A 6,470-nucleotide genomic window follows, 5' to 3' on the forward strand; every position below is an offset into this window, starting at 1 on the left:
TGTCACCTAGGCCAAGCTATCTCTTTTCCCCAAGTCTCAACTTTTCTCATCTCTTAAATGGAAATAAAAACTTGTATTGACTAGTTGTAAGAACTGGTGAGAGCATGTGTGTGAAGAACCTGGTTAAATGGTAGCAGCCTGATATATGGTAGGTCCTGTTGCCATAATGAAATAAGATGATATATATAAGTTGCCAGGTACAGTGCCTGGCTCATGTTTGGCACTCAATAAAATTTAATTCCCTTTGATACAATGAATATGTCACAAGTATTTCTTGTTTTCATTTTCACTCAGAGTAAAGTTTTCTCAAGGGCAAGGACTAATTTTTTTTTCAAACTTTTCAGTTTGTGTGAATTAATGTTCCATCCTCTGTAATTTGGGAGGTATTCTGCACATCTCTCAGGAAATCCAGATGGAATTGAGTGCCTGTTGCCCACATAAGCAACCCAGCTAAGGCACTTTTTTGCTGGTTCTTCTTTGTTTCTCTTTTTACTCTGCCTGTTCTCTCCAATCCTGGGATCACCTTCTAAATAGACTCCTGGTATCCAAACCCTTGTCTCAAGCTCTACTACTGGAAGAATCCAAACTAAGTAAAGAAAAGATTCAAATGACAGAGAAAGACAGTAGTATGCAAAATAGCAGAAGAACTTTCAGAGTTGTCCAAGGCAGCTAAGACAGGGAAATGTCAACGGAATAAGATAAGAATAGAATTCATTCATGCACTTATAAAAAAAGGTACTTATTGAGCACCTAGTATGTACTGAACATTCCTAGGCCTTAGGGATATGGTAGTGATCAAAACTGGCAAGGCATTTATATTGTAGTGAGGGAACACGCAATGAACAAGCAAATCAACATGCAAAATCATATCAGGTAGTGAGAAGAGCTTTGACAGTAAATGGCACAGTAAGAGACTGTGCAGGAAAGGTAACTATTTTAGACAGTGTGATCTATTTAGAGTGAATAAAGGCCTATCTGGGAGGGTGATATTGGAACAGAAACCTGATCAATGTGAGAATGACCCACCTTTTGTCCACTGCCTACCTTCTCCTGAAGTGCAAGCAGAAAAAATCATGTGTGCTAGCCTGGGTATGGATAATAAGACAGGATCAAAATGCTGCTAGTTAGAAAAATGGGATACACATATTTCTCAGTGTCCAATCTTCCAGGCTGAGTGCTGGGCTACTCCAAAATGGACCTTAGGACCGGACATCTGCCTACGGCTCGTGGGTAAGGGCTTTCTTTAGGAATACCTGGGGGGATTTCATCATTTTATCCTTCGTTAAAAAAATCTTTTCTCCTGTCTTTCTTGGTCAGGGCATCTTTTTCGTCAATTTCTCAGATGAAAAGAATGCCTTTATTTATCCAAGACTTTAGGGTATATACAGAGCATACTTTATCTCATTTGATTCCCACACAACTTTGTCCATTAAATATTTTTATTCTTTTTTATAGATGAGGAAACTGGGACTTGGGGGCTTTGCTTGAGAGAGCTGGGACAGAAACTGAGTCTTTTGGCTTCAAGTTCATGATTCATTTAAATGGTGAGTCCACTGGCCCCTTAACTAATCTTCATCCTTTCCCTGCCACCCCCATTGATGGCAACAGGATTTTATAAGCTGATGATCTTCACCTACAGGATCCCATTCCTCTGACGTTCCATCAGCGGGCACAGGATCAGATCTTAGTAAATCTAGAAGATTAGAACTGGAAAGTCTGAGGATAATTCTATCAAGAGATCCTGTGTATTTAATGTTCTAACTTAGTCCAAGTGCTGTACTTGATAGTATTTTCTCAGTGCCACATTAAGATAACAAGGGTTTTCTTAAATGTAATGTTTACCTTTAAGTATGTACTAAGGTGGCTGATTCTTAATGCTCCTCCTTTTGAGAAAACCTAAGGTAAAATTGAACATAATTGCTCCTGATCCATTTCACTCCACCCAGTGGGGCTTTTGTTTGTTTGTTTTTCTTCCAGGACATCCCACTTGATTCTGAATCTGTAAGACTCCTTCCCTCAGTGGTGGATCCTCACATCTGGGGGAAGTCACAGACAATTTCTTCTGTAGGGCGAGCTCTACTATACAGTTTATGATGCCAGGGTGAATACTTCCTTTGGGTTACAGTCAGAAACTGTAGATTTTAAAAAGTTTAAATTTCATTATTCTATCTCAGTATTCCAAAGTATATACAGAAAGCTATTGCACTGTTAAGGAGATGGCCCTTAACATTTTGGAAATTCAAGCTGATGAATGTCCATATAAGACTATCTCTCCTGGTATAAAGGGGGACAATGCTGAACATTTTTAAAGTTCTTTTTGATATATGAAGTGCACCAATGAGTACTTTTTAATTCTTACAATAATTCTGGGTGAGGTAGGTATTTTTCCAATTCCCATTTTATGCTTCAGTAGCCCTTTGTACTTCTTCTTCAAAACACTTTGCTCACTTGTAATTATTTAATAAATTAGTTGTAATTATTTGTTTAATGTGCAGGAGTTACAAAAGGCAAGCTTTAGAACAAGACAGACCTAGTTGTGATTCCTGGCTCCGAAAGCTGTACACCCTGTGACCCTAGACAGGTGTTTTAATGCCTCGGTGCCTCTGTTTCTTCCTCTGTAAAATGTGAACGATAACAGTATTGGCCTCATGCTTTTTTTTTGAGTTTTAAAATTAATAATATGAACAAAGATCAGTGCAGTGCCTGGCATGCTGAACACATTCCACGACTGTTAGATGTAGTTGTTATGATTTGTATTACTTCATTTTCACACTGGTATAAGGAACTACCTGAGACTGGGTAATTTATAAAGAAAAGAGGTTGAATTGACTCACAGTTCTGCCCGGCTGGGAGGCCTCAGTTAACTTACAATTATAGCAGAAGGGGAAGCAAGGCACTTCTTATATGGTGGCAGGAGAGAAAGACAGAGAGCGGAGGAGGAAGTGCCATACACTTCCAAACAACCATATCTTGTGATTAAATAAAAAGTACTCATTGGTGTGTCTTGTATATAAAAAAAGTATACCTACTATCACGAGAACAGTGAGGAGGGAATCCACCCCCAAGATTCAGTCACCTCCCACTAGATGCCTCCCCTGACATGTGGGGATTACAATTCAAGATGAGATTTGGGTGGGGACACAGAGTCAAACCATATCATGATTGGTCTATAATAAAGAGATGGCCACATGTGTTTCATCAGGGACAGTGCTCATTAGCCAGTTGTCCTGACATAATTATTAATAGTATCCCTTTTGCTTTCAAAAGTATCGTAGTTTGCAAAAGGTATAGAAATGGAGGACAGATTAGTGGTTGCCCAAGACTGGAAAAGGGTAACGGTAAAGGGTGCAGAGGTGGATGTGGTTATAAAAGGCAACACGAGAGATCCTTGTAGTGAAGGAACTGTTTAGTATCTCCACTGTGGTGGTGGATACCTGAACCTAAACATGTGAAAAATTGCATAAAACTAAACACACACACAAACGAGTACAAGTTAAGTTGGGAAAGTCCAAATAAGATTTGTACATTGTATCCATAGGTATATCTTGATTATGATTTTGGACTATTGTTTTGCAAGATGGTACTGTTCAAGGAAACTGGGTAGGGGGTACATGAGATTTCTCTGCATTATTTTTTATAACTCCATGTGAATCTACAAGGATCTCAGGATTAAGAAAGATATCCTAGTTTGGAAGATAAACAACATATTCCAGTAGTAATGCCCATTGTCCCACCAGGGCCTGACTACCTTCTATAAAAAGAAGTGCCGTTGTTCCCCTCAAGTTCATTTATTTGGTTTTATTCTTCTTCACAGTACCTACCTCCACTTGGCAGATTACATTTATTTTTTCATCTTTCAACAGCTATTTTACTGAATGCCTACTAGATGCCAGACTTGAGATCTAGCAATGAACAAGATCTCTGTGAAACTTACATTCCAGTAGGAGAAATAAATAATAAACCAAAAATATAATTGATAAATTATTTAATATGCTGGGAAGCAATATGTGTAACGGAAGAAAGATGTAGAATGATGAATTAGGGTTCTCCAGAGAAACAGAATCAACAGTTGACTCATGTGATTATGGAGGCTGAGAAGTCTCAAGATCACAGTTGGCAAGTTGGAGATGTAGATGTGTTTCTGATTTGAGTCCAAAGACCTGAGAACCAGGAGAGATGATGGTGTGGTTACAGTTCAAAAGCCGGCAGGCTTGAGGCCCAAGAAGAGCCAGTGTTGCAGTTGAATTCCAAAGGCAGGAAAAGGCTGATATCTCAGCTGAAGCAATCAGGCAGAAGCAGCTCACTCTTACTCATGGGCAGGTCAGGCTTTTGGTTCTATTCAGGCCTTTAAGTGATTGGATGAGGATCATCTACTAGGGAAAGAAATAAGCTTTATTCAGTCTACTGATTCAAATGTTAGTCTCATCTAAAACCACGCTCACAGACGCACCCAGCACAATGTTTGACCAAGTATCTGGGCACCTTGTGGTTCAGTCACATTAACACACATTAACTATCTTAGCAAGATGAAAATAAATGAATGCAGCATGGTGGTCGAAATTTTAAAGAGTGGTCATATAGTCTCATTGGAAAGGAACATTTGAATGAAGACTTGAAGGGGTGGGAGAATAAGCCATTTATTTGCTTATTGCCTGTCTCCCTCCATCAGAATGAAAGCTTCATGAAGCCAGAGACTTAATTTTTATCTGTTATATCCCTAGTGCCTGGTGCAGGGTAGGTACTAAAAAATATTTGTTGGGTGAATGAGTAATGATTGAGGATGGGGACGGGTTTGTGTCTGGCTAGATCTCTTGTCCTTAGCACAGTACCTAGCACATCCTAAGCCATCAAAAAGTGTTGGTTCTATGATTGTCTTTGAATTCTGTGATTGTTTATAATATACAGTAAACTTCACTGAGGACACTGACTCACTTGCTTTGTTTGATACTGTGGCCCCAGCCCTGCAGCACTTAGAATAGGGCCTAGAAAATACATAATAGTCAGTCAATAATTGTTATTGACCAAAAGGGGAAAAAGATAAGGAGACTGAGGCTGGGAAATGTTAAATGAGTTGAAAATAGTGTCACAGCCAGGAAGCAACACAGCATGGGGCTTAACTTTGTCTTTTTAATTATCAAATTGCAATGTTTCATCTATATCAAACTGCTTTAAAACTTGTCCTGGAGTCTCTCGTTTAACCATGGCCTTTTTTCACTTACACCACCCCTCTTCCTTGTCCACTCCAGGCTGTGTTGTGTGGCCATGTCTCCCTGAGTGACAAGCAGGCTGGTTATGTGGAGTTGTCAGCACACAGGCCTCCCTGAAGACGGCCTTCTCCTCCAGGTGCCACGGTGTCAGGAGACACTCTCTCACATTAGCACAAGCAGAAGGTAATGCAACCTCTTGGTGACCATGGACTTTGTCAGACAATAGTGCCGTTCAGTTTGAAAGACTCCACCGGGAAGTTGCAGACTTTTAAAACTAATTTGGTGTTTATTCAACTTTGCAATCACTTCTATGTACTATCTGTGTTTCACACACCGTGAAACGGCGCTACACTGTGCAATTGAATTAGTTGTACAGTGACTCAAAGGCATTAAACAATGACTTTGATATTTTAAGTACTGACTAGGAGGGATTTTTAATTCCTTCCTCATAATGAAAGCAGCAAAAAAAAAAACCCAGTTACACAACCCTGGAACACTTATTCTCTTTTCTATTCTGGGTGGACCCCACTGAGACAGAAAAAAACCTCCGAGCATTTAGTTTGCTTAATGGCAGAAGAAAAATTAAACAAGCATAGACGTGCAACCTTAATGACACCCAGCAACACTAGAATAACAGTTCCCAGCTTCTAAAACCTGTTATTTAATATAATGGCTAAATCTTGTGGGAGCTTTTCAGGTGCTGCTGAGTCTGAAAAAACAGCTACTTTGTGAGGAGGGGTGGGGGCAGAGGCAGGGAGAGTGTCTTGCTTGTGCTCACTTGCTTAGGAGGGTCTCAGCGCAGAAGCCAAGCCAGAGGGGTGCAGGCGAAATATAGCACTGTCAGGAGAGTCCCTGAAGGCTGTGTCCCTTCTGCGGACAACAGCATCGCTATGCTAGGCACAAATGTGTGAGTTCTGCCGGAAACAATATGGAACTTTTCATACAGTGCCTTTCTGGAGATGGTACTGACAGAAAGGAAGAAGGCGGCGGGGCGTGGGGGGTGAAAAACAACACAACAAAAAACGAAACCCATAGCAAGTGAATTAGTACCCTGAAACTATGAGCATTAACTGGTAATAGTTCAGGGCAAAGCACCTAAGTGATGATTCACATCTGACAATAAATACATGAATAGCTGTTGAAAGCTTGTTTGATTTTCACAAAGAGGTTTAAACAAACATTTGTTTGTTCATTAGTCTTAAGCAACACTTTTATGGCAGGGGATGCATTAAACCTAACATATGTCTGCGACCAAGATACTTG

General features: G+C 40.0%; 1 long non-coding RNA gene across 1 annotated transcript; it reads right to left on the reverse strand.

Moving 5' to 3' along the window:
- Nucleotides 1-1,421: 1,421 nt before the first annotated feature.
- On the reverse strand, nucleotides 1,422-2,007 carry LOC126945720 (uncharacterized). The gene is made up of 2 exons (XR_007722542.1): nucleotides 1,843-2,007; nucleotides 1,422-1,728 (listed from the first exon to the last, which is right to left on the reverse strand). It is a non-coding gene; the product is annotated as an uncharacterized LOC126945720 (long non-coding RNA).
- Nucleotides 2,008-6,470: the final 4,463 nt, after the last annotated feature.

Source organism: Macaca thibetana, chromosome 1, assembly GCF_024542745.1.
Source record: "Macaca thibetana thibetana isolate TM-01 chromosome 1, ASM2454274v1, whole genome shotgun sequence".
Classification (NCBI taxonomy): domain Eukaryota; kingdom Metazoa; phylum Chordata; class Mammalia; order Primates; family Cercopithecidae; genus Macaca; species Macaca thibetana.